Raw genomic sequence first — 26,632 nt, forward strand, 5'->3', positions numbered from 1 at the left:
CAAGTCCTATTAACTTTAAATATGATTTTTTTGCAACAATCTGCCTTTCATGTGATCATTCAGTATATGAATCCTGATTATATCTAATACCAATGAAATATGTAACTCATTAAATTCACAGTAGTTATCTCAGCTTTTCAAGGAATATAAACATCAATACTGTCTGTTGGAGCTGTGCAAAGATGGTAGATTTTTTCTCACCTTACAGCAACTTTGAGACTGTTGTGTTGTCTCATCGCTGCAATACTCTGTCTCTCTATCCATCTGTATCTGTCCCTCTCCTTCAGACTTATTGAAATCTGCATGGGATCCTTTCTCTGCAACACAGCTGCTATACGTTTGGTTCTGTCATTATTTTTTCTTTCTGTAATAACTATTTTTATTGGTGGCAGCATCAACATCAACTTCGCTGCTAACAACTAACCCCATTGCTTCTTGTTGGCAGTAAGAGCGATGCACTATCTTTCAAATGCTTCCTGACAGTATGAAACATTTAATAAATACATCCCTAAACCTACTTTGCAACCTTTTATATCCCATCCCTAATTTTTAATTATTTCATCAAGCCATTTAATATTTCTGCCAGTTCTAGATGGAAGCTAGAGATAGTACTAAACCTGTACCTACAATTAATTTTCCCTTAAACCTTCCTATCCTTACAATTTCTTCTCAATTTCTAATTCTTATCACTATCCATCCTGTGAAATCCACCCATTTCACATGGCAAAACAAACATTCCGCACTAGTTCAAAGATCAACATCCACTGTACTGAAACTAAATCAGAATTACCTCTACTGTTACTTTTGGCAGATGCCATATGCCTGCCTAACTTTCACAGATGTACTTCCCTGTACATGTGTTGAAGATGCCTGTTACTTTATTAGAAAGTTACCAGATCTTTTTTGCATCATTTTTTTCATTTTTTTTTGGTTTTCTTGTCTGCTGTTTGTTTACTTATGTTCTGAGTAAAAACTACATATACTCCTCATAAATAAACAGCACACAGACACACACTAGCAAAGCTATGTCCTTAAACATGAAAGCTTACATTAGGAGGAGACATTCAGTTATTTCCTGGCCTTGTCAGACATTCTTAGACCTCCTGTTACAATAGGAACAAGGGGTTAAAATAGGTTGGTTCAATATTAATAGCATTAACAGTAAGTGCACAATACTTGATGTATAGCTACTTGCAGGGCATCACCATTTCTTAGCTTTGACTGAATGAATGAATTCTGTTCATCTGCATTTTTTCACTATTAACTACCACTTATATGCAGACAATAAAATAGGGTTCAGAACACATAGGAGAGTACCCCTTTTAATCAAAAGCAGCATATGTTTAGATATCTTACAAACAGAGCAGCTAACACTTTAAAATGCCAATGCCTGTAATTGGATAAAAATCACTCCTGCTTTTAGGAAAATACACACATGTCCCCTTGGGTCTATATTACCTTACCGAAAAGGCGATACATCGAACGCCTTTTCATCTACACCTAAACATTGAACTGCCATTTATGCGAATGGCCACTTCAGCAATATTTTTCCTAGGAAAAAAAATCGCTTGGTCAACCAGAAACAACACACCACTTCAAACATTTCAAATTGAGGGGCTTCACCCCCCCATACCTCCCAATGTGGGAGGCTGAGCCCCCCAATCCCCAACTAAATATACCAACTCTGAGATTGCACTACAGTGGGGAAAAAGGCAAATTCACGATGATGGCCAAACTATTTATTTCCCTAGGAAAAAAATCACTGAAGTGGCCGTTTGCAAAAATGGCAGTTTAATGTTTAGATGTCAAAGAAAAGGCATTCAATGTAAAGCCTTTTCGATAAGGTAATATAGACCCTCTTCCCTTACCTATAATTTACCTTCCCTTAAAATCCTGTGTAGCAATGGCCAAACAAATTCCAGTATTTAAGCAATATTGCTAGACATCAACAACATAAATGCACAAGGGCCTGAGTCGACCTAAATGGGCAGATACTTAAAGCTTAATAATCTGGATCAGACAGTCAATAGCCCCACAAACCCAATCCCAATACAAAGAATGAGTCCTCATTAGACCTTAGAATAAGTGTCATTTTCTATACCAATTTCATAATATTTACATATTCCCCAACTACTTAAGTGACCATTTCCTTGCAATTTCGCAGTTGTTTTCTTCAAACTATAAAGGCTCCCAAAAACCTTGTTATGAGTATGCCAGTTGTGGAATTAAAAAAAATAGTCTATACAATATTCTAACTCATATAGGTTGTGTGCCCAGGTCATTGCAGTACATCCAGATGATACCTACACACAAATACTTGATCATCTAGTATTAAATCAAGACAAACCTTTTCCCTTGTACATAACTAAGAGGTCAAGTACATAACTAAGAGGTCAAGTTTTGCCACAGATTTCTACTGAAGAAAGGCATTAATGAGACAACGTGATCAAGCCTGGAAAAACTTGAAACAAAGGATTTACATCAAGCACATCATAATATAAGAAAACATGTAGAATGCCTAAAAATGCCACAAAATCAACATTCCTCCTCACGTAAACAATTCTGGAAAGAAATCAAATCTTGAACCAATCACATTACCAAGAAAACCAATATGTACTTGCCATTTGCATCCAACAACAAAGGCATAGCTCAAACAGTGAATGCACACTACAGCTTAAATGTCTTCTGTTGTAAAAAGAAATAGCATGAATGAGTGTACATCAACTATTTGAAAAACTGGAGAAAAACTCTGGAGGCAATGTCACTATGATCCATACAGTAAGAATGGCAGCTCGTCTACTAAATAAACCTTTAATATTTTCAGTCTGTCCATCACTTTACTTAGAACGTCATTTAACATCATTTAATGTACCTCACATCTCCTTTGAAAAGAGATGACTAGCCTAGTGGAACTAGCCTGGTCAAGAAAGGATAAATAAATACAATAAAAATCACTGCTGGTATTGTTTCAATGTTGTTTGAACAGGTAGTTATAATTTTGCTTCCTAAAGTTATCTTTAAAGTTAGAAAGCATCTAATTCTCAAAACTACTGACCGATTGCTGACATATCTGTTAAGCTGACATGCATTCTATAGTTATGAGAATAGTAATACTTAATTAACAGCAAATTAACAATACTTGATGTATAGCTACTTGCAGAATTGTTAATTAAGATTCATAATACAGTTTTTAAAAAATAGCGTAATGCCAGCCCATTATACAGGAATTCAGGAATTTTGTGACAAATTTAGTACAATAACAGTTTTATATTTGGCAACTAATGCAATATACAATAACATGAATAATGGCTTTCTCAGCTGTTGAGTTTTTAGGATATTACTCATGCTTTTGAAACAGGAAACCATACTCTAGCCTTTAACAAAAAAGCTAAACTTCAGAGCTGAAACTATCTCCTGACTACAGCAAGAAATGGCATTTCAGGTTTGCACTATATCGTCAGTGTCAGACATAATACCATACACTGTGGTGTACACCACGGTTCTGTACTGGGTCCAGTACTGTTTTCATACTTTGTTGAGGTTCTCAGTATAACGATAACTGCTATATGTATGACAGGCCTTCTGGTGGATGCCTACTGGGGATCATTTAAAAAAGTTATAACAAGATTTTAGAAAATTGTTATGGTAGATGCTGGGCAGTATGGAAATAGATATTATTAGTTCACTTGTTCAGTCAAGAAAACTTGCAGAACTGAACTAGGCAGCAATTCCAAAAAGGAGAACATGAGAAGATTACCCAAACAAAAGTTTTTACTTGCTCTAGAAGGAGCAAAGAGCACGGAATTACATATTGGCATCAATTAGTTAATAATAATAGTGTCGTACGTTGGGAAGAGGCAAAGCACAAGTTCAGTCTTCCAGTTGTAAGTTCAGTTCATCTGTACTGAACAGGATAAGGCTTATAAATGCTATTATCATATCATGGTCATATTTAATCAGTGTTCTACCCTTGTTAGCAAATTCCTCTCTCTCTCTCTCTCTCTCACTGTTTCTCCAGATATATCTATATCTATATCTATATCTATATCTATATCTATATCTATATCTATATCTATATCTATATCTATATCTATACCTATATCTATATCTATATCTATATCTACACACACACACACACACACACATATATATATATATATATATATATATATATATAAATGCACACACACACACACACACACATATATATATATATATATATATATATATATATATATATATATATATATATCAATATGGGAACACTTTATAATCCTAAAATTCTGAAATACCGAATTTCAGAATCCCAAGATTATAAAGCCGAAAGCTCAAAACTACGATACCCCAGAAGCGCAAATTTCAAAATCCTGAAGTGCGGAAATTTTGAAGTAGCGCTTCTGGTATTTCACTTTGTGAAGTGATAGCTGGAAGTTCAGGTAAGTATTTATGATTAAGGGTATTGGTTAGGGGCTTTAGTGTGTGTCAGTGTGTTTGGTTACTGTGATGTGTGTGTGCGAGGGGAATGTAGCTTGTATGGTGGTGTTTTCGTGTGTTTGTCTGTATAGTGCGACCTTGGAGTTTGTATATTTAAGTAGGGGGTATGGGGCTGCAGCCCCCCACATGGGGGGTGCAGGGGGGCTTGCCCCCCTGCTTGTATGTAGTGTAGGTTTGTGTGTTTGTGTGTGGGGGGAAGGTGTGTGCATGTGTATGTGTATGCGTGTGGTGTGTGGTTAGTGTAGGAGTCGCGATTTTGAAATTGATGCTTCTGGGGTTTCGGAATTTTAAGGTTTCGGCTTTATGATCTTGAGATTCTGAAATTTGATATTTCAGGATTTTGGATTATAAAGTGAACCCATATATATATATATATATATATATATATATATATATATATATATATATATATATAGGTTCACTTTATAATATATAGTGGGAATTATGGAATGCCCTAAATATCGATTGGTAAAAACTAAAAACAAAAAAAAAAATTTTTTTACATTGAGGCAAGCCCCCATGCCCCCCCCCCCCTCCATATTGGGGCTGTGCCCTCCCACACCACTGGCTAATTATATATACTGAGATCAAACAAAGGGCATATTCCCCAACCCTGGGAATTGTGCAATCCCACACATCTGTCAAACAACTGCTTAGTCAATCAAAAGCGGTTGTCTAAGCAGCTGTTAACAAGACACACATTTAACATTCTGAAGGGAACCCATATACATATGGGTTGTTATATCATCATCGTCATCATCGTAACCTACCCTCTCAGAGCAGGTTCATACCCCCAGCATAACATGTACTGCATTATAACTTGCTTTCTCAAGTTAGGTTCTTATCTCACCGTAATATTTACAATATTATACTCTGTTGCTTATTTAGGCATCTTTCCACATAGTCGGGAATTTATTCCTTCACACATATAATCTCCTACTGTTTACTAAGAATGTAAAAATGGGAACCTGTAGGTATGATGTTATAATTATTTCCACAGCAGCAGCAATTTGTCACAGTGACAACCGTTGGCCATGACATTGTTATTATTTCTACTGCATCAGCAGCATCATTTGAAGTTCTAGGATTTTAGGTGGAGGCAGAAAAGGTTTTACATGAAGAAATGTTTTTTTCTTTTGAAACTGGTCAGTGTCAGAGAAATGTTTTTTCATCTAATATGTGCGTAGTATGACAAGGAAAGAATGTCTACAATCTGATTAAAGCAAAGTACAGCAGCACTGTTACTCAGAATCAGAGGTTGCTGAAGTTTGAAAACTTGCCAGAATGTAAGACTTTGGAGTTAAAAAACGTTTGGTGTGCAAAGGGCATAGTTCGCTGCCTGGGAGGTTGTGGGAGTTTCTCAGGTGTAATGAGGTTTTACTGAGGTTTTTTTTTTTTTTTGTTCAGCAAATTGTTCATTAAAGCTATGTTATTCATATTTTCTTTGAGAAATGGCAATCATTAAACATCTTTTGATGAAGTGAAATTTTGATTTATGCAGTTTATCAACACAGTTATCCTACACCAAGGGGTGGTCACAGACTTAATAGGTAAGATAACCAAGAGTCAGAACAAGGAGGCTAAAGAATGAAAGAATGAAAGATGCAAGATTTTTAAATGACTCTGATAAAGGAAGAGTTAAACAAAACTACATTTAATTGCCAATGCCATCTTTTAATGTGTGGAACAGCTTTAAATTAAAGGAATTGTATTTTTTTCCAGCAGCAACTGGGGTTCAATATCCAGCTAAGTATCACAGTAGGTGAATGAAATCAAACTTTTATCCTGCATTACAGAAAACAGCTTATCAGTTCAGAGCTTTAATCCTCTGTACTAGCTTCCAGGAATTTTATGTGCCACTTTTCACTTTCAATGACTGCAAGTAGTTCATATCTCCCTTTTTTCTATCTCAGTCACATGGAGGATTGTAGCCACATCAGAATCACAGTGAGTGGTCTTGTACCACTTTGCATTGACTATTTCTCTGCCTGGCATATACCTTGTACAGACTGCTATCTGGCCTTGCATTTTCCTTTGACAAAGTATTACATGTCGGCCGGGTAATATTTTGCACAGACTGATACCTGGCTAATATTACCTGGCTTTGTGTTCCCCTTGCACAGACTGTTACCGTGCCTTGTACTCACCTCAGACAAAAAGTGACCTAGCCTTGCACTCACATTGGACAGAAGAGTGCCTGGCCTTGTAATCACCCTTGACAGAATGCTAACCGACCTTGTACTCAACTTGCACCATTTTATGTGTCTCTGTGCCTAACATCTGGCTGGTGAATGCCAGAACTTGTGGACTTTTGCAGTTATGTTGTCCCGAGGTTTTCTCCAGATTTCCACAGTTATGTGTAAGAGGACAACTAGCATTCATGGGTGTGAATCTCTTGATAGTATGGTACAAGTGGCTGTGGATACATGTCAATCCATTGAAGGCTGTTTTGATAACAAATAACCTGAAACTAGTTCACCAAAACCGCCATCAGTGAAAATTGAAAATTCTTTTTTTGAGTTGGGAACCCCCCACAACCCCATTATGGGAGGAGGACCAACTCTGAGGCTGCACAACAGTGGAGAAAAAGGCAGTCATCATTTTTGTCAAATGCAGTTTCAGCGAGCTGACTTTGGTTTCTTTGCTTTTGCTGAAATCGCCTTTGATGGATTGACATGCTCCCCAAGCAGTTATGTTGCTGTTGGAGATCATCATGCAGCAGTTTCCATGGCATGGATTTCCATGGGTAACAGCTTTCTGATGCTCACTGTACACACAACCTAATTAAATCATGTTTGGCCTATTATATTGACAAGGTATATTGTGTATGGATTAATATAATACTAGCCAACACACATAGACAGTACACCAGAGCTTAATTATCATGCATGTGGTCAGCTACAATGATTTCCATGTGTAACAGCTTTCTGCTGTTCACCGTATCACAGCAACTATCTAGATCACTGAATGCCATATGTGAGAATCATTACTGTATCCACAGTATTTCAATGTTTGCAAACATGTAATGCAAAAACATTATCACACCAAAGTGAAAGCGACTGCCCTACAACCCTGGGTGCAAACAGTTTTTTGAATTTGTCATTCAAAATTACCGTTTTGATTATAGCTTGAGGACACATTAATTTAGTCAATTAAACCGAATCCATAAAGGTTTATTAAAAATGCATCTCTTTATTGCAGTTTGTAGCAGTTTGTGCAGCCTATGAAAATACTTCGAAACATTTTCACCTCTGATAATAAATATCAACATTAATTAATACATATTGATAGCATCCCTCCCACAACACACTCACGCGTGTGCACACATACACACACACACACACACACACACACACACACACACACACACACACACACACACACACACACACACACACACACACACGCACACACACACAAAATCAAACATAGACAGAGACACTTTTATTGTTTGGCTGTAGTAGCTGCTGCCTGTAAATTCCTTTTTGACCACACAAACTGCCAAATGAAATGTTGAGTGAAACTCAGTAAATGACAGGAAGTGCTGTTGCCAGGCCTATAAAACTCCTAATGGAAGCAGATGGCTTTTAATCTCCTACCAAATGTAAAAAGCATATAAAAACAGCATTTGTGAAGGTACAGTAATACCCAGATGGAATGTCTTTCTCACTCCCACTCCACCACCCATAGCCCCTTTTTATACATTTAAGTGGCCTTTTGCACAAAGTGCATCTATCTCATACAGTGCTCTTGGTCCTTTGTTTTCTTTCATTAACCTAGAACACTGATTATGAGCTAGATTTCTTATTGTGCATATGTTCCATGAAATTAATAACTTTTATTGTGTGATTTGCAGTTCAGTTCTCTTATAATCCGATATCCAATAATGGAATAACATGGAAATAATACGGAAATCAAAGTACAGTTTGTTTTGTCAAAGGACTGGGATTTAGGTTAAAAACACAGTCATTTAAGTATCAAAAGGAATAATTATTTTAAGAAAAAGAATTTCAACCCTGGTAAATATGTTTTATAGAAAAATATATAGTAAGATAGTAAATGACTCAGTTTTGCTGCACTGGTTCTGCCTGTTGACAAAGATGATCAAGACTTTGAGCTGCTAGCAATCACTTTTCTGTAGCTTAGTTTAGAGGGTTTGATTCTTTCTACTTCCATTTGCCTATTGTGTGGGTTCTGTGCAAGTCACTTAACCAGAATGTGCTCCTGTGTTGTCCCTAACAAGGGGTGCTTGTGTCTAATGGGCTTGCCAGGTTAAAAACATATATTAAAATTATTTTTGATGCAGTGGAGGCCAAATGAATGGGAATAGGTAACATAAAAAGGGGGCACAAATAAAAGTAGTGTGTGTGTGTGTGTGTGTGTGTGTGTGTTTGTGTGTGTGTGTGTGTGTGTGTGTGTGTGTGTGTGTGTGTGTGTGTGTGTGTGTGTTTATATTTATGCCGACCAACACTATATTTGCATCTGCAGCATGTATTAATACTACCTTGAATTAAGCATATGACTAACTGATCATTTTTCATTGGTTAGCAGTCTAATAGCGATCTACTGCCAAGCTATACTGCAAACATTAAATAATTTTTAGTTTGGGGGAAACAGCCCTTCATCGATGTGCTGTTTCAGAAAAATGTTTTGAACTTTTTTATTTTTTGACGAGTAGCTTCTTTAACAGACATGGAATTGGATGCTGACATGCACATAGTTTAGTACTAAGCTAATTGCCCTTGGTTACTTTAAACTAGCCAATTATCAGATGTGAGAATCAAATGCTGCACCATGTGTCTGTAAAGTAAACACCTTAACTGTATTGCTAGCCTTGCCATTTTCTCTTCCTATTGTAATTAATTAAAACGTTGAACTGTGGAAATATAATTTCCAAGCACCTTAATTTAATTGGGACTATCAGGGCTGAGATGTCCATTTTTCTAAAGATTTTCTGATGTGTGTACAAAATAATAGCAAATTATCAAATGAAAAGCAAGTATGCACAATATAGTTGAACAGGTCCATAAGTAAGTAAATAATGTTAGCAGCTTGACTTAGAAATAATGTAAATAAAGTAGTTTGCTGCCTCAGAGAAACTGATGAAGTCCAGCACACCTTCTCTGTTGAAGGGAATTTCCTGTGGATTATAGGTAGTCCAAGGCTGAGGATATATCTTTCCTTGTATAATGTGAGGTTTAATCCCTGGACTGCACAGTTAAGAATGGAATAGGGTCAAATCATGCTTATACCAAACTCCACTGGGAGAGTCATCGATGAGATATAGGATACTGTATCAGTGTACCACTCTGATCTTCTAACCCACAGAAGCCCAAGGAAACATTTTTGTGTCCTGTAGGGTTCTCTGCCTTCTGCAATACACACTAGGTGCTATTAAGATGTGATGCAATTGAAACACTACTAGAACTGATCTGAAACTGTCTGACTTGTTTTCTATATTCTCTACTGACCAATGCTAGAAATCTGTTTTTCTTAGATTAAAAAATCGTTAGCTACCTATCTCCAAGTTACTTAGTATGTTCGGCTGCTAGATTGTATAGTACTAATCCTCAAGGGTGGTAAATATTTCCTTTATTCAGAGACAAATCTACATATTTCCTTGACTTTGAGACTTAATCAGAATTGTCCACAGAATAAAACGTTGGCTTATGTGTAGCTTATTCCCTGAAACAGAGTTACTGGTAACAACAGGGCACAGTGGCTTCAGACTTGCTGTAGCACATCATTAAGTGAGTAGGGACTGTAGACTGGGGTAGTAAAGATGAGAAATAATTTAATCCAGTTCTATCATGAGAAACAGTGCTACCAAGTAATATTACACATGAACTCATGTCATACAACCTATTTATATCATAAGCATGGTCTAATATACGACAGACTAATTATATCACATATGGATTAATTAATATAATATAGTTAAATTATATATGGATATGTAGAATGTTACTACTTGATTATGTCGTGTAAACTAAGATAATAAGTTATCCTAATTTTATCGTATATAGACTGGTTTACTGCAACCTAATTACATAACTTGTGTTTTGTTACAATACTGCATAGTTAAATAAATGTTAACTGGTGTAATATAGCCTACCTATACCACATATAGAGAGCCAAGGTATAATAGCAAGTGTTTCTGATAGATAAAGGATGCACAATATACATCAAAAAGTGATTGTCTGAACCCTCTTTGTTTAATTTTTCCATAAGTTTTCATCAGTTAATTGTTTACAACCCTGTTGGAATGAGAACCCTGTAATGGTGTGAAGATTTGTGTACTCTGAAGATTCTTAGACCTGTGTTGTCTGAACTTTATTCTCTTGGAAGGGATACTCTTAACAAACTGGAGTGAGAAGGGCTAAACAAACACCAATATAAAAATGCTACTATAAAGGCTCACTTAAAGACTTTCAGAACAATGAGTGGATCACAGATACCAGGATCCATTCCTGAGGCCAGATGTTGAGTATGATCACTCTGCGTTTGGTTGCTCCACATGGTCAGGCTCAACCTTAACAAGCTACATGGAACATCAGTGTGGGCCACCCCAATTAAGATAAAGGGTGGGGATCAGGTGCAATTGCCAGTTAAGTGAGAGGCAGTAGCAGAACAGAGTAAAATGGACTAAAGTCTGGTAATGAAAACTAATATTTGGGATGCAGAGTATCACCTCACTGCTGGGGAAGGAGTAAGAACTTGTGTATTCGCTTGAAAACTACCATAAAGATTGACTTGCTCTTACTTTTATACAGAGCATCAGTTCTGGAACCAGATTTCTCATGCAGGATGGCCTATCTCCAGTTCAGGAGATGACCTTCAGAAGAGACCCTGAGCTGGAGCTTGTGCCAATAGACAAGAAAGTTACCACAGTGTGACTACAAGTTGCAGAAAGGAAGATGTTTTTTGTTGTTTGTGCATATGTTACCACAGTGTGACTACAAGTTGCAGAAAGGAAGACTGAAGACTGTCCATGTTGTTTGTGCATATGTTACTACAGTGTGACTACAACTTGCAGAAAGGAAAACTGTGTATGTTGTTTGTGCATATGTTATCACAGTGTGACTACAAGTTGCAGAAAGGAAGACTGTCCATGTTGCTTGTGCAGATGTTCCTGAGTGCTGGTCAGAGTATTTGCCTTTCTTGATGGCAGTGACTCATGTGCTCCACAGGATTCCGTAGTCCTACTGGGCAATACAGTATTCATTTGAGAAATGATGGAGAAAGCGGCCGGGGGGGGGGTAGTTAGAAGGAATGGCTTTGCTCATGTTAACCTTAGTGATGAATTGTAATTGGATTTTATAGTCAAAGCCTGTTCATTAAAACACCATGTTCAAAAAAGGATACTCGTAAGTGTACTTGATACCACAATACCTTGGGCCAAAGCTGAATAATTGATTTTGTACTTATGTCACTAGATATGAGGCCATTTGTTCCTGACACTAAGATCAGAAGAGGTGCTGAGCTGATTATCATTTGGTAGCAAGTGAGGTCATGTGGCTGGTAGAGTAATTAAATAGATCTGGGAAACTCAGACATGTGGTCAGTGTGTCTTGGTATGCTTAGCTGGTATCTTTTTGTAGGATGAGTTCAATTCTAACTCCTGAGGAGCTTTTTCTGTATCTGTAGGGAGGTTGGGGACATATAGTTTGAATGGGTTCTGCTCAAGATCTCAGTAGATGAGGCAGCAGCAGTGAGCTGTGACAAGTAGGTTGCTGATGCTTCTTATGGAGGGAATCTAGAAGCAGCTGGTGGACACAAGTGATAAGAGAAGCTGTTAGGCTAAAGAAATAGCCTTTCCATTGAATGCTTGCAGGAGGTCCTTGGCTTTGACTGACAGGTATTGATTAGTCAGGAAAATAACAGCTGCAGCAATTTCTCAAGTCAGAGATAAGGTTTGGGAGGAGTTTAGTGAGGCAATGGAGAAAGATTTTTTAATGGCAAGAAAAAAAGAGGATCTGGCAAACCAGCTGGCAATACAAAAGGGGGAGGAGGTGTATTTCCCTTACTTTTCTTTGCAATAGTGGATAAATGTTAGCCTTACACAGAGACAATAATAGGAGATGAAAGGGGAACTCCTGAATCCAGTGAACATAAGTTTGTAGGTATTTACTAGGCTATTGATATGTAAGGATCTTAAGAAGTCACTCTTTACAATCCCATGGTAGTTTAGACCTTATATTATGCATATGAATAACCTAGAGATAGTTCAAACAAGGATATGTTGGAACATTTACATGTTTTCCATATCCATGAGGATCTGGGGGTGAATTTGTGGTTACCAATACATTTGCCCAAACTGAATTTAAAGAGAGTAAGATAAATACTTTGCTTTATGTGGAGTGGAAGATGGTTCCACAGAGGTAGTTTTCTCTGTGATACATACCTATCCCTTTAATGTGTTCTATTTATTTTGCAAAAGAGATTGAAATACCTTAACTGGGTAATTATGCCATTGGACTTGCAAATGTATAATATATCTGACAGAATACTTTCTTTTTAGTGAGAAATCATTGTGGTCATTCCAGATGTGACAAGTGTCTGAACTAGTACATACCTAATGGGGAATTATATTCAATGATCTGATGAAGAATTACATCCATGGAGATAGATGAAATACCTTTTAATATAAGCTGTGCAATGAAAAAGGACTTCCTTACTACAGTGGGTATAGGGTGATCAAAAGACATTTCCTTGTTGACATAGGTTCTCAGATCCCATGACACTCCTTGAAATGAGTAGTTTTTTTTTATTTATATAAAAGAGCAAGTCTTATTTACAACATATTTATGTATTTACAAATGTACAAATATACAGATATACAAATCTATTTACATGTATTCATAATTTCCTTTACAATCATATTAAATGTTCATCCCTATTAGACCCCCACTCCTTTTTCCATAACCACCATCTGATTTTAATTAATCTTGTTGCAAAAATCCATTTACCATTAAACATTAAACATAATTTAATTTAATTTTTCAATCCAAATAACTCATATAATATAAAATTATTTTGTATCTATTCTTTTAATGTATTCTTTACTTCTCTTCTTATATCCATATTTTATCATATCCATGTTTATTTTATCAAATTCTTTTACATCTTCTAAAAAATCTGCTTTACATTGTTTTTCCAATAACTTTTTTACTATTTTACATTTCAAGAATCCATGTTCTTTATTTCTTCTACATGACAACGTAAACATACTGTATCATTTTTTTTTACATGGCATATTGCATTTTACTGAGACTTTATCTATTAAGTCTCCACAAAAAGTCTTGACATTCTATTTCCTGATTACACCATTTACTTTTTATATTTATAGTTTTAATTTTTTCATCTGTTACATTTCCCCATGGTTTTACATAGTAATGTTTTATCATTACAGTCTTATACCATACTTTTCTATCTTTTTCCATGTCATCTATATCATCAATTTTTATTTTTCACAAAAATATTTTTTTCTTGATAACATTTTATTTCATTTATACATTTTTTCTCTTTCACTCTTTTTTACCTTATCACAAAATGTATCATACTTATATTTACACAATCTTATTACTAATTTCTCATCTTTTTAATGAAGCAGCATATACCACTGAGTTGATTAGTCCTAAACTTCCTTCCTCTATATTTACATGCAAAGCTCATCTTTTTACTGGGTTCAATCTACAACCCCATATAAATTAAAAAATGTCTACAATAATTCATTTTCAAATACTGTTGTCACCATAGATGCACTTGCTAAGTATGCTATTTTTCCCATCTGTATTGAGATTTATCAAATAAGTTTTTTTCTGAATGATAATTTATATTTTCCTTGGAAAAGATAGGTTTGTTTCATTTCTTCTATTGTTTTACCTATTGAATTCTACTTATATCTTTAGTCTCAAATGTTATACTTAATGCATAAATTTCATTCTTTGTAAAATCTATAACCCTATCTATAATACAGCACCCAAACCTTTACTTTACTCTTTATTTAAAGCCAGCCTTCTTATCTTATCTCTAGACACTCATTTGTGCACATTATTACTTCTTTTATTAAAATTCTGTTTCTTGAAAAATTATTATAATGTCATCTCCATATATTAACAGAACTGGAACTCTTTTTTAAACAAAAAACATCTTTATTAAATTTTAATGTATGACATAGACAATCTTACATTTATATAAATAAAAATAAACCACAACGACATAATCTCAGTTGCAAACATTATACCTTACAAACCATGGCAACACAACTGCAGCTGTAAACATTATACATCACTTTTAATATAGCCATTGTCAGTCAGCCATTACATAGCTTATCCAAATTCTGCCTTCTTTTAAATGTTGTTCCTTCTCTGCATGTATTGATCCTACATTTCCATTTTTTCCTATGTAATTTGTTCCTACTATTTTCCAAAGATCCCAGTTCCAGTAGTTTTATCTCTGTTACTATCGTCGTTACTTCTAGTAAAGTTGGTTTAGACTTTGATTTCTATTTTCTAGTAATTGCTTTTTTGGCAGACATGATAATTAGACTCAGCAAGGCCTTACTATGTCTAGGCAATTCCGATTCTGGTCTATATTACTTCATTGAACCGTCACTTCGACAAAGGCATTTCATTGCAAATGTTTATTGAATTCCCCTCATGTGGGGGTTTGTGCCCCCCACACCCAGACTAATTATGTACATATATATATATATATATATATATATATATATATATATATATATATATAAACAACTCCAAGATTGCACTATAGTAGGGAAAAGGCAAATTTCCCAATCCTCACTGTACCACAATCAAAGTATGAACATGTCGACGAATGGCATGTTAGATGTAATTGTACTGAAAATGCTGTTCAATTATCTGATTTTTTGATGAACTGATAGGGACCCTTCCAATTCTGTATCAAATCTCAAAAAAATGATTTCCATAGTTACTCCAATTCGATCATCCAGCATCTAAGACAGAGCAGGTTGCAGGGAATCGTTAAAGTCTGCCAACTCATTACACTCCCAGAAAATATGTTCCCAGTTACCTCTTTCTTCCCCATCACATCTCCAACATTTGCTGTCTACCTGAGAAAAAATTCTTTGGAGTCTGGTTGGGGTATAAAAATACCTATGTAATCACTTCCAGGCAAAGCAAATCTTTTAGATTTTGTTACCTATTTGGATGACATACATATATCACTCCATTGTTTCTTTGTGAGTTGCTTATCCAATCCCTCTTCCTAATCCTTATTAACCTCCTCTGATTGATTCTTATAGTTATCATGCAATATTTTATATGCTCTACTAATTATTATTTTCTTAACAGCAACTTCTTTTCTAGATTCTACCAAAAACCTCTGCCAGTGCTGAACAGAACTGGAATTCGTAACCCTTCAGGTGTGATATACCATGCATCTTTCATATTGTGATTTATTTCTCATACTATCATATTCATAACTTATGCAAGGAGTATACAACTCATTGGACATTTCTGTCTTACACCACTCTTCATATGTACCTCTTGGCTTAACCAGCCATTTACAAGTATTTTACTCTGTTAATACTATATGGTGACATACATGATTTCTTAACTTTCTCACTTATATTATATTCTTTCAAGATTTCATGTCCAATTGCATCAAATGCCTTATTAAGGTCTCCTATTATGATTTTCACTTTTTCTTTTCTACTCATAATATCATCTCCAATTTCTATTACTATCATTAATAATTTATACTATATATATTGTCTTCCATAATATTTTCCATTTTAGTTTCAGATCTCTATTGTATTATTTGCATGTATATCTTAACAATCATTAATATTCAGTACTATTGGTGTTGCCTCTTAAATCACAATTAAAGCATCCTGTCATTGTAATATTCATATTTATGACTATATAGTCTGAAATCTGATGAAATAAGCTTTCCTTTTCTTTAGAATTAGTATAAGCATAAAATGTTATAATTCTATAGTTGTTCTTTCCATTTTAAATCTACAGTGGATAACCTTCCCATATTTGCTAAAGTTACATCTAATATCTTTACTGTATTTCTACAGCATATGGCCATTGCAGAACATCTCTCATTTCCTAAATTCAGTATTATCTTCTCCCCATAGTTTCTCTGTTAGTAATCTTTTTTCATTTGTTAAAAATCTTGTGTCTTTTAATATAATTACATCCACATCACAAGTATTACACCACTCCAAAATCCCTATTCTTCTTACTATATTGTTAATACTATTTACATTTAAAGAAAGCACTGTAATATTTTCATTTCCCTTAGATTCATGCTATGTTCATAGCTAATTACTAGGTTACTTTTCTTAATAGGCCACTCAAAGCCTGGACAATTTCCCTCCCAAAGGTAAGAATCAAGCACTGTTCCCTGTGTCTGAGTCAACCTTAACCATAATACCAACCACCAGTCCTTAGCTGTATATATTATTTTTCATCCATTTCCTTTCTTTTTTCTTCTGTACCTATCCCTTTACATTTTCTTTTTCTGTCTTTTACCCTTTTACCAATATAATTCTTTTTTTCTTATACTACCTCCCAATTTATGTCTTTTTCATCACTTATTTCAGAACATTCTTTTATACTACTTCCCAAATGTACTTCTTTTTCAAAAAAAAAAAAAACATGTTTTGAGTTGTCCTCAGTATTTTATGACACCCTTATTCGCCTCCACATTTTTCAGCTTGGTATATGTATATTTTTTTCTCTTTCTATTTTTAACACAATATTCACAACCACCAGTCTATAAACCCCCTTTGTCATAAACTTTTGCAATGTCCGGTACTTCTTTACATAAATATTTCAAATGTCCTTTCAAGTTTTCTCTTTCTACATCTGTTTGAAACTGTACATGAATTTTATCTTTTGTTTCCCTGTTAAATGCTTTTATCACATAAAGATTCCCTGAGTTACAATCTTTCTTTTTTCATACTGTCTGTCACAAAAGGGAAATACTGCCAGCACAGCTATCTGGGATTTTGTAAATATTTCTATGTCATTTGTGAATATTGATATGATTCATACAGAAGTGTGTGTAAAGGTATAAAGTACTGAGCTAAAATGTAACCACAGCATGCCCTGCTGGCTTAGAATAGAAATGTATATAAACTATTGTAATTGTGTAGATGTATATGTTTTAACAGTAGTAATTAGAACATAGAGGGTTAATTTGCAAAATTTCAAGAAAATAAGTTGAAATTAAATTGTTTTACAATTGTGCTATAAACGTTATTTCTCACTTTCAGTTCAGTAGCAGACAATGTCTAGAGCTAGACATTTTTGTATTGTCTTGGAAGAGAAGTAATTACTAGATTTGAGATGCAGAAGTGTTTTATTGCTTTATGACTTTCTAGCAGCTGCACAACTCTGACCAAACATCTGAAGACTATGTATTTTTCACACAGAGATGTTAGAGGGGTAGCTTGGGAACTAAAGTCAGGTGACAAAAGTGATGTCATCCAAGCTAATCCAGCAGTAATATTTGATATTAATTTAAGAACTCTCTCCTAGAGAGATTGCACCTTTTGTATTTTGTCTTTGACCAGGAAATATCCACTCTCAACACATCTGCACTTGCCTTGCTGTAAGTACATTTTTAGGGCATAATAACTCTTTTAGATTCAGATAAGAATATAGTAAAGTGTAGCTTAGATGTTTTCTTTATTTATTTGAGACTGCCTGCAATGTAATTTTGTTTTAAATATTTCCTGTGACTTTGAACTCTGACGTAACTGATTACTTACTGAGTATTGTCTTGTTCTTTTATTATTTATTATTCAATATGTTTAAACCTATCTTTGTGGCTATCTGTTTAGAGATATTTAAGCTCTTAGAGTACTTGCATATCTATTTGGTGACACTGTATAGGCTACTCCTAAATAGCCTTGTTCTTGGTCAGACTACCATTTGGATTAATAGTAACATTACACAGTAGGATAGGACACCCTTTTTTAAGGACCTTAAAGTAGCTGATAAGTAGTGGCTGGTGGCAGTGGAAGCTACCTTATAGTCTGGGCAGAAGGGGACATAGCTAGTAAACCCATGCCAGCCTTTCCCAGGTGTGTGTGTGTATGTGTGTTTGTATATAAATCAAATCTCAAAGAGTTTGTGTGGCAGCTACTTGGGCAGGGACACAAAGCACTGGTTGGACAGAGAGGGTACTGGAGATCTTGGTTTGACCACTCAGCTGAGATCTCAACCCTATAGCTGTGCCGGTGGGGAGTCTTATTGGGGATCTGGAGAAAGAGGGAGAAACCAGCCCCAGACTGACTGTGATCTCTGTGTGCTCTTAGGCAAAATTGCACTTTCCTGTGTTTGTATTTGTCATCCTCCCAGTGTTTTTGTTCCCCACTGTTGTCAGTGGTGAGGATTGAGGCTCCTTGATTACTGGGCCATTGCTGGGGCAACACACTGTCCAAGAAAAGTTTCATTTGAAAAAAAAAGTCTCAGATATTATGTCACAAAATGTCTCTTTGTTAATAAGAATAAATGCTTTTATCTCATGTATTTTTCCACCCAAAGGAGCTATTGAATTGTCCCACACTTCATACCTTTCCATTTCTTGGTCTTCTTTACTTTGAATTCTTACTATGCACTTCTGTTTTTTATTTCTGCCTGCCTTCTTTTCTGTGACTCCCCTTCTGTATGCTTTACTTTCTCTGTGTATAGTTTCCTTTCTATCTCATCACTATTCTTCTGGATTGTCTCTGCATCACCCTTTTGCATTTTCTCCATAATGTCCCACCAGGAAACATCTCCTTAATTTTCAGGTTCACTCTCCATCACAATTTCTTTAAGTAAATCATCCCACAACCCTCCTGACTAGAGGATTGTAATTATAGATCCATTATTTGCTGACTCATCTCCATCAACCAGATTTCTTTGAAACATCTCCTCAGAATCCAGCACACATTCTCCGGTCTTGATATTTCCTTTCTGCTCCATTTCTCTCACCTCTCCATCATCTCCTTCTTTCTCCATCTGCCTTCTTGTTTCTCAGGTCCACCTCTGCACCTGGATTGGAAACAGGAAGTGTTCCTGCAAAATGTTTTCCACTCACAACAGTTTTGAGTAGGAGAAGTTCCCTGATACCCTGGCCACATTTTCTTTAGTAGTAGAAATACCACTTTGGATATCTCCTGAAAAGAGGACTAACCTGGTCAACCAAAGGATTAAAAAAACTAACTACAGGATCAGTTTTCATGGGTGTGCTCTGACAGTTATAAGGGTAGACATGCATGCTGAAGAATATGATTATACAATTTTAATTCATAGTTTTGACACCAAATATTTGTCTGGGACTTGCCTTCTTTGAATATCTTAGTGTCTTCTGAGGAGTTAATGAGGTCAGCTACAAACCCTTAGTTTTAGCTTTGACCTCTGAGAAGTACATGCCTAAAAAGGAGTGGCCCAAGGACTGAGGAGGAGGTATAGTCACCTGCCCTAACTTTCTGCATTATGTGACCCAGTTCACTATCCAATGAGTTGCATAGGGATTGATGTTTAGCTGGGAGAGTTTATGATACCTGAGTGTTGGATGATGTTGAATGCCTTTGTGTGGTCTAGATATGCGGTGTGGACTGTTTTGTCCTCATCCATTGCTTCAATAACTTTTTTGAAAAAGTCAATCAGGTTAAGTAAGCAGGACATGCCCTTGACAAATATGAACTGGATTGGGTCAAGAGACTGTAGGTTACCCACATCCTTATATATTAATTCCATAATGATATTTTCCATAGCCTTACAGACTTGTCAGGCTTGTTGGACTACAATTGCCTAGGTCCATTAAATCCCCATTGTGCAAGGGAATGACTGTTGTTGTACTCCATTCATCTGACATGAAAATTGTTTTGAGAGTGATATTTAATAGCTTCTGTAGGGGCTCAGAGAAGTCATGTTTTAAGCTGAGCAGTAGGCAACCAAATATGTTATCTGGCCCCAAAGATGTAGTATTCTTGTCCTTATGGAGCACCTTGAAAACGTGTACATGGGAGATTTGAGGGTGGAGTGCATGTGTGGGTATGTGATCAGAGATAGGGGGTAAAGAACCATATCTGTCTGCTAGCAGATTGGCTGTGTCCTTTGGGCCTGTGTATGTGATATTTTTTTAATTTTTATTTATTTATTATTTGTTAACCAGGTTAATTCCAGTAGGCTAGTGGCCTCTTTTCAGGGAGACCTGAGATGGTATTTATACTTCTAGGGGAATTTTGGCCTAGTGCATTTGTGAACTTCCCCTACTCTGTTCAATAGGTGCTATGGGATCTTTTACATCCACCTGATCTAACATCAATTCATGGAGAAGGGACCCATGTTTAACATGTCATCCAAAGGACTTAACACTCAAAGTGCAGTGTCTTTATTATGCTGCACTGCAATGTCATCAATCTATTTACCTGATGTGGGAATAGAACCCACAGCCTTCTGTACAAAAGGTGAGAGTTTTACCTGTTATGCCACTGACATTGTGTCATCTGCTATTAAATCTGCATAGTGCTAGATATAATTTCTGAGATTTTTAACATAATTAATGAAGGCTTTGTGCTTATTATTTGCCTGGGTGGCTATTTTCTACCTCTTGGTTTGGTTGATTTGATCAGGGTCCAGAGTTCCTTGTTTAGTTTAATAACAGCATTTTTGGCATTTTTGATATCTTGAGGGTTACATTAATTTTTATGTGTAATATATTTTTCTTTTATTATAGAGCCTGTTAATGTTTGGGTTCCACCATGGGGGTTTATTTTTGAGTTTGATGTGGTATTTATTTCTGAGGGGGTCAGATACATTTATGCAGCTATTTACATGTGGATAAAATTTGTTAGTGAAGGATTCCACATAAGTATTGCAGTCATGATGATGGAAGGGGCTTTTGAATTTATCCAGGTCATCACTCAGTTTTAGTAGCTTAGCCTTTGAATGATGTCTAAATACCATGTTATTAGAATTTGATTCAGGCTTCAGTTATATGGTGAATATGAGTGACTTGTGGCCTGATTTGACCAGTGAGGAGATTACAACTGGTGGGGAATAAAGCTGCTCTATACTGGTAAGGACCAACTCCCAAGAACACCTCCCACCCCGGCTGGGATGTGGACTAACTGGTCCATAGAGTTTGTGTGGTTGGGTACAGAAATCTCTGGGTATACATTTCGAGGATGTATAAATCTCACAGTTTATGGAGGGGAGGTTGAAGTCTCCTAGGAAATGACATTTGACTTAATACTTAGAAACTCTATGTTAGTTAGGTAGGAGGCATGGGCTGAGGGGTAGTTTAGCACCCACCAGGAACAATACAGCATTCATACAAACATATTTTCTGATTCTGTCCATTACCCTAGATTCACCATCTGGATATGGACCACAGGTTTATGATGTATGAAAGCCTTTTTTAGGGCCACTGACAAAATGATGCATTTTATCAGACTTAAAAGTCTCTGCTCAAATAGCTTGTTTTGAGAATATGGGGGAATTGGGAATTATTTTGTAATGGAGTCACTATATCCAGCTCATTCATTTAATCCTGGCAGTTTCTTTCAAGGTTGTCACTGGGAAGAGAGAAACCACCCAGCAAGATTACAGGGATAACCTGAAGGCCTTTTGAAACTTACATTATGTAGTGGTATATGAGATCTGTCTCTGCCATCCTCTCATAATGAATGAAAGAGCAGCAATGTGGGCAGAACTAATCATAATTAACATCTGCTTCAAAACATGCAGAAACCAATAATTAAAACATGCTATTAAAATGACTAAATCAAAATAAAGAGATATCCTGCTCCCTAGAATAAAAATGTATAATCTGAACATTGCATGCAAATAAACTCATCTATAAATAAATATAATATATATAAAAACCTAAACATTATCTATATAAATGCCTACATTTTAGCACAGGTTTAATGGGTATGGACATTTAAATCCTTAGAAACCCTTAGGGCCATCTGCATTTAACCTAGCAATCCTTTTCATCTCAAGTTTGTTTCCTGCCAGATCTTGGCTTCATCTTCATAAGTGTCTCAGTCATCAACATTTTTAAAATTATGAACACTTTGTCCAAGACTATAATGTTACCAGCTACAGTTGTTGCTGAATCAAGTGCTGAGGGGACTTTGCCAGCTCAAAAATTATCCTCTAGGCTGGCTGTCCAGTTCTGCTCACATGCTTTTTAGGATTTTGTTTCTTTAAGGAAGTTCCTACTTGGTAAATGGATATTTTGTTACATTCACCAGATATATTTCTAGTAAGTTTAGAATGTCATTTTGAATAGGTATTTCTATATTTTGGTACAGTTGTTCGTTAAGATAATATTGATTTTAGATGTCTAGATTAATCTTTGTTAATTGTAATTTATTGTATAGCCGAAATGTAGCTCCCTTCAGGAGGTTGCTCCTTTAAGGGTGATCTGCTAGGCAAAATGATACTTTACGACATCAGTCAAATGTGGCTACTGTTTTCTATTGGCTAGCAATAATTGTGTATTTTATAAGTCTGAATGAATGAAGTAGTTAAATTTGGTCTGAAGAAGTGGGTGGAGATACCCGTGAAAGCGCTTACCAATTTTAAAGTATTAAAGTGCATCTTAGTCATGTTTCAGTAAGTGTACACTTTTCTTTTTATCCCAGAAATAATCCACAAAAGTTCTGGTCTGCCAGTAATAAAATTCTGCAACCAGGCAAAAATGGCATGCCCTCCCCATCCATCAATAACTCTTACTGACAATATCGCTACTCAGTTTAACAAATACTTTACTGAATCTTTTCTAGCCCTCACTAACAATAACTGTCTGTCAACCTATCCCAACCTCTTAGCCTCACCTCACACAGACAAATACTTTTCTCTACAGCCAGTCCCAACAAATACCATAAAAATACCTAAATAAACTCAAACCCACAACCCTTGCAGTAGATAAAATTCCAGCCAAATTTCTTAAAATTGCAGCTGAAGCCATTTCATACTCAGGCTCCATACTAATCAACTGATCTATGTCTGAAAATCACATTCCTGCCCTCTGGAAGATATCTTATATAGCTCCACTCCACAAAGGAGGGAACTCTACAGAACTGTCAAACTACCAACCTATTCCCATCTTATCACCTTTATCAAAAATTCTGGAAAGATGTATACACTCCCGAATTCTAAACTATCTCTTAGAGAACAAACTGCTTGCCAATACACAACATGGTTTTCACCCAAATCATAGTACCACTACAGCCCTTACCAGTTTTACTAGCACCATTAATCAGCATAGAAATGAAGGCAACCTAGTTTCTTCCATTTTTCTGGATCTCTCCAAAGTGTTTGACATGGTTTTACATAATAAACTTCTATCTTCCCTTTCCCAACTAAAGCTAAGTCACTCCACTCTTGCTTTGTTTCAGAGCTATTTATCAGGCCGCAGTCAGGCAGTTAAATGGGAAAATGAACTACCTCCCCTCCTTCCTGTTATCTTAGGGGTCCCACAAGGATCTATACTTGGTCCACTTTTGTTTACTATATTCACCAACAATCTACATACAACCACCCTCATGCTTCCTTAGTACAATATGCAGATGACTCTACCCTCATCTGCTCAGCTTCATCACTCCAGCAACTTCAAAAAATTGCATGAATCGTTTACTTCAGTGGAATCCTGGCTTCGTAATGCTCAGCTTATTCTTAACCCAAGCAAGACTAAGCTAATGCTGTTTTACCCCACAAAAACCACTGTTCCACCCCCGCAATTCTTAATCACACCAAATAACAATATTCACATTACACCTGTCACCCAAACCAAACTTCTAGGTGTCGCCATTGATCAAAACATGAAGTTCATCTTACACATTGCCCAAACAATAAAAAAGTACATAAAAAACTCGGGTTCTTCTTTAGATGTAAAACATTCTTTACCAACAATACTAAGACAGCTACTGCTAGAACCCACCTAGTCTCCACCCTTCTCTATGCATCCCCAATATTCACCAACCTCAACAAATCAGACTTAACCAAACTTATCACCTATTATAACAAAATAGCAACATTTGCAACTGATTCGAACCATTGATCTTTTCACTGCCACTCTTAAACAACTGTCCTGTTTAGAATTACCCAACCTGCTCACCCTTAACCAACTTACAACTGCCCATCAGGTACTCCACCATCCTGAAAAAACACCAGCCTTACAAGATATATTAAGCCAGTATTCAAGCAATCATCTACTAAGATCCATCAACAAATCACTAGTTAACATCACCAGAAGCTGGAACAGTGCTGGTGACTCCCTGCACTTCAGCTACGTTGCAAAAATCTGAAACACTATACCACTTAATATTAGGTCCACATCCAACAATATCACCTTTAAATATCTTCTCAAATCCCATCTAAGTAGTGCATGACTCTGTAAATGTTCAGACCCAGGCTAAACACCCAGCACTACAACCAAGTGCTCTGAGTGCACATCCTGCAACTACTTGTGAAACTGTACTAGTACACCCACAAAGAGCTCACTGCTCTTCTCTATGCTTCATTACAAGGAATGCTACTCCTATGTACAGCTAATTGAAAATTATTTATTCTGCTACTCTATGCTGAGCTGCCATAAGGCAAATGATAATACCTGGTGTTTGTGGCATGCTGTTTTGATATAACATTGTTCTCCAGTCTTGTGAATCTTGGAATTTTATATTCCCTTAACTGTACTCTCTATAAATCACTATGATGTTATTTTGATTTTTATAGCATTAGTAGCCACACTGGATTGTCTTAATATGTTATCACTGTTACTACTCTCACTGTTATGCATATTGAATAATTTCTCTATTATATTGTTATATAGTGTTGTGACTTTTACTGGGGCTTTTCTGCCTGGGCCTCCACTGAAAAAGGACAAAATCTGTCCAGTCGGACATCCCCGGTAAACAAATGAAAAATAAATAAATAAAAATTAGCAGTAACATAGTTGTAGATATAGGACAGGATTGAATATCTGGTCCAGTGAAAGAGCACCATTGGCTTTTAAGCCATCCACCCATTTTCAGTGCTGAAGATACATTTGCTACCCTCCCCTGCATACTATGAAGTCCTGCAGGAATTATCCCTACAATGAGCATAATAAATCTGTGTGAGTTGATTCATAACTGTAGATGTTCAAGTAATATAATTATTTCCACAAGACACGTTCTCTTCTTTCATTCCTCTGGTATAGACATGTTTACATTCTGTAGGACTTTGCATATTGCTAGTTCTGTACCATTTAGATGCTTGTATGAGTTTCTACTGCATTTTAATATGTTGAAGGTATATTATAATGTTTTGGTATATCTATGCATTTGTTGTTTTACACTCCCTTGATCTTCCCAAAGAAGACGTTGAATTCCCTTTCATACTCTTCATTTCTGGAGCAGTGATTCTATCCGTTGAGCACCTGTTTTCTGGTGTATCTACTTCAACAGCAGTAACTGACCACACTCACCGACTCCATCCTTGTGCTGTATGACATACCAGCTACTAATGCATTTACTATCTTTATCTTATGAGGTACCAGCTGTTACTGCACTTATTGCATGTATTTTAGAATGTATCAACTGTTACTCTACTTACTGCATGTACTGTATGGCGTATCAGCTGTTACTCCACTTACTGCATGTACTGTATAGTGTATCAGGTGTTACTCCACTTATTGCATGTACTCTATGGTGTACCAGCTATTACTCTACTTACTGCATGTCCTCTACAGTGTACCAGCTTTTACTCCACCTACTGCACTTACTGCATGTAGTGCAGTATGTAACAATTGTTATTGTGCTTACTACATGTACTTCACAGAGTACCAGCTGTTGCTGCATTTACTGTAATATGTAACAATTATTATTGTACTTACAAAATGTACTTTGCAATGTACCAGATGATACTACAGGTATTTCATGAGGTACTTACTGTTAATGTACTTGGTATATGCTGTGTATGGTGTACCAGCTTCGATTGCACCTAATGCATATACTGTGTGGTGTACCAGTTGTTATTGTACTTAATGGATATACTATGGTGCACTAACTATTAATGCAATTATCACAGATACTGTATGGCATACTAGCTGTTACTGCACTTATGTACTGTAAGTTTTTTTTAATTTTTCT

The 26,632-nt window shown here is 36.1% G+C and overlaps 1 protein-coding gene across 1 annotated transcript in view; it reads right to left on the reverse strand.

Moving 5' to 3' along the window:
* The window catches only part of EYA2 (EYA transcriptional coactivator and phosphatase 2), a 970,866-nt gene that overhangs the window by 885,814 nt on the left and 58,420 nt on the right, over positions 1-26,632 (reverse strand). The gene's annotated exons all lie outside the window — the stretch shown is intronic.

This window comes from Protopterus annectens, chromosome 12.part0, assembly GCF_019279795.1.
Source record: "Protopterus annectens isolate FY-2018-M chromosome 12.part0, PAN1.0, whole genome shotgun sequence".
Classification (NCBI taxonomy): Eukaryota; Metazoa; Chordata; order Ceratodontiformes; family Protopteridae; genus Protopterus; species Protopterus annectens.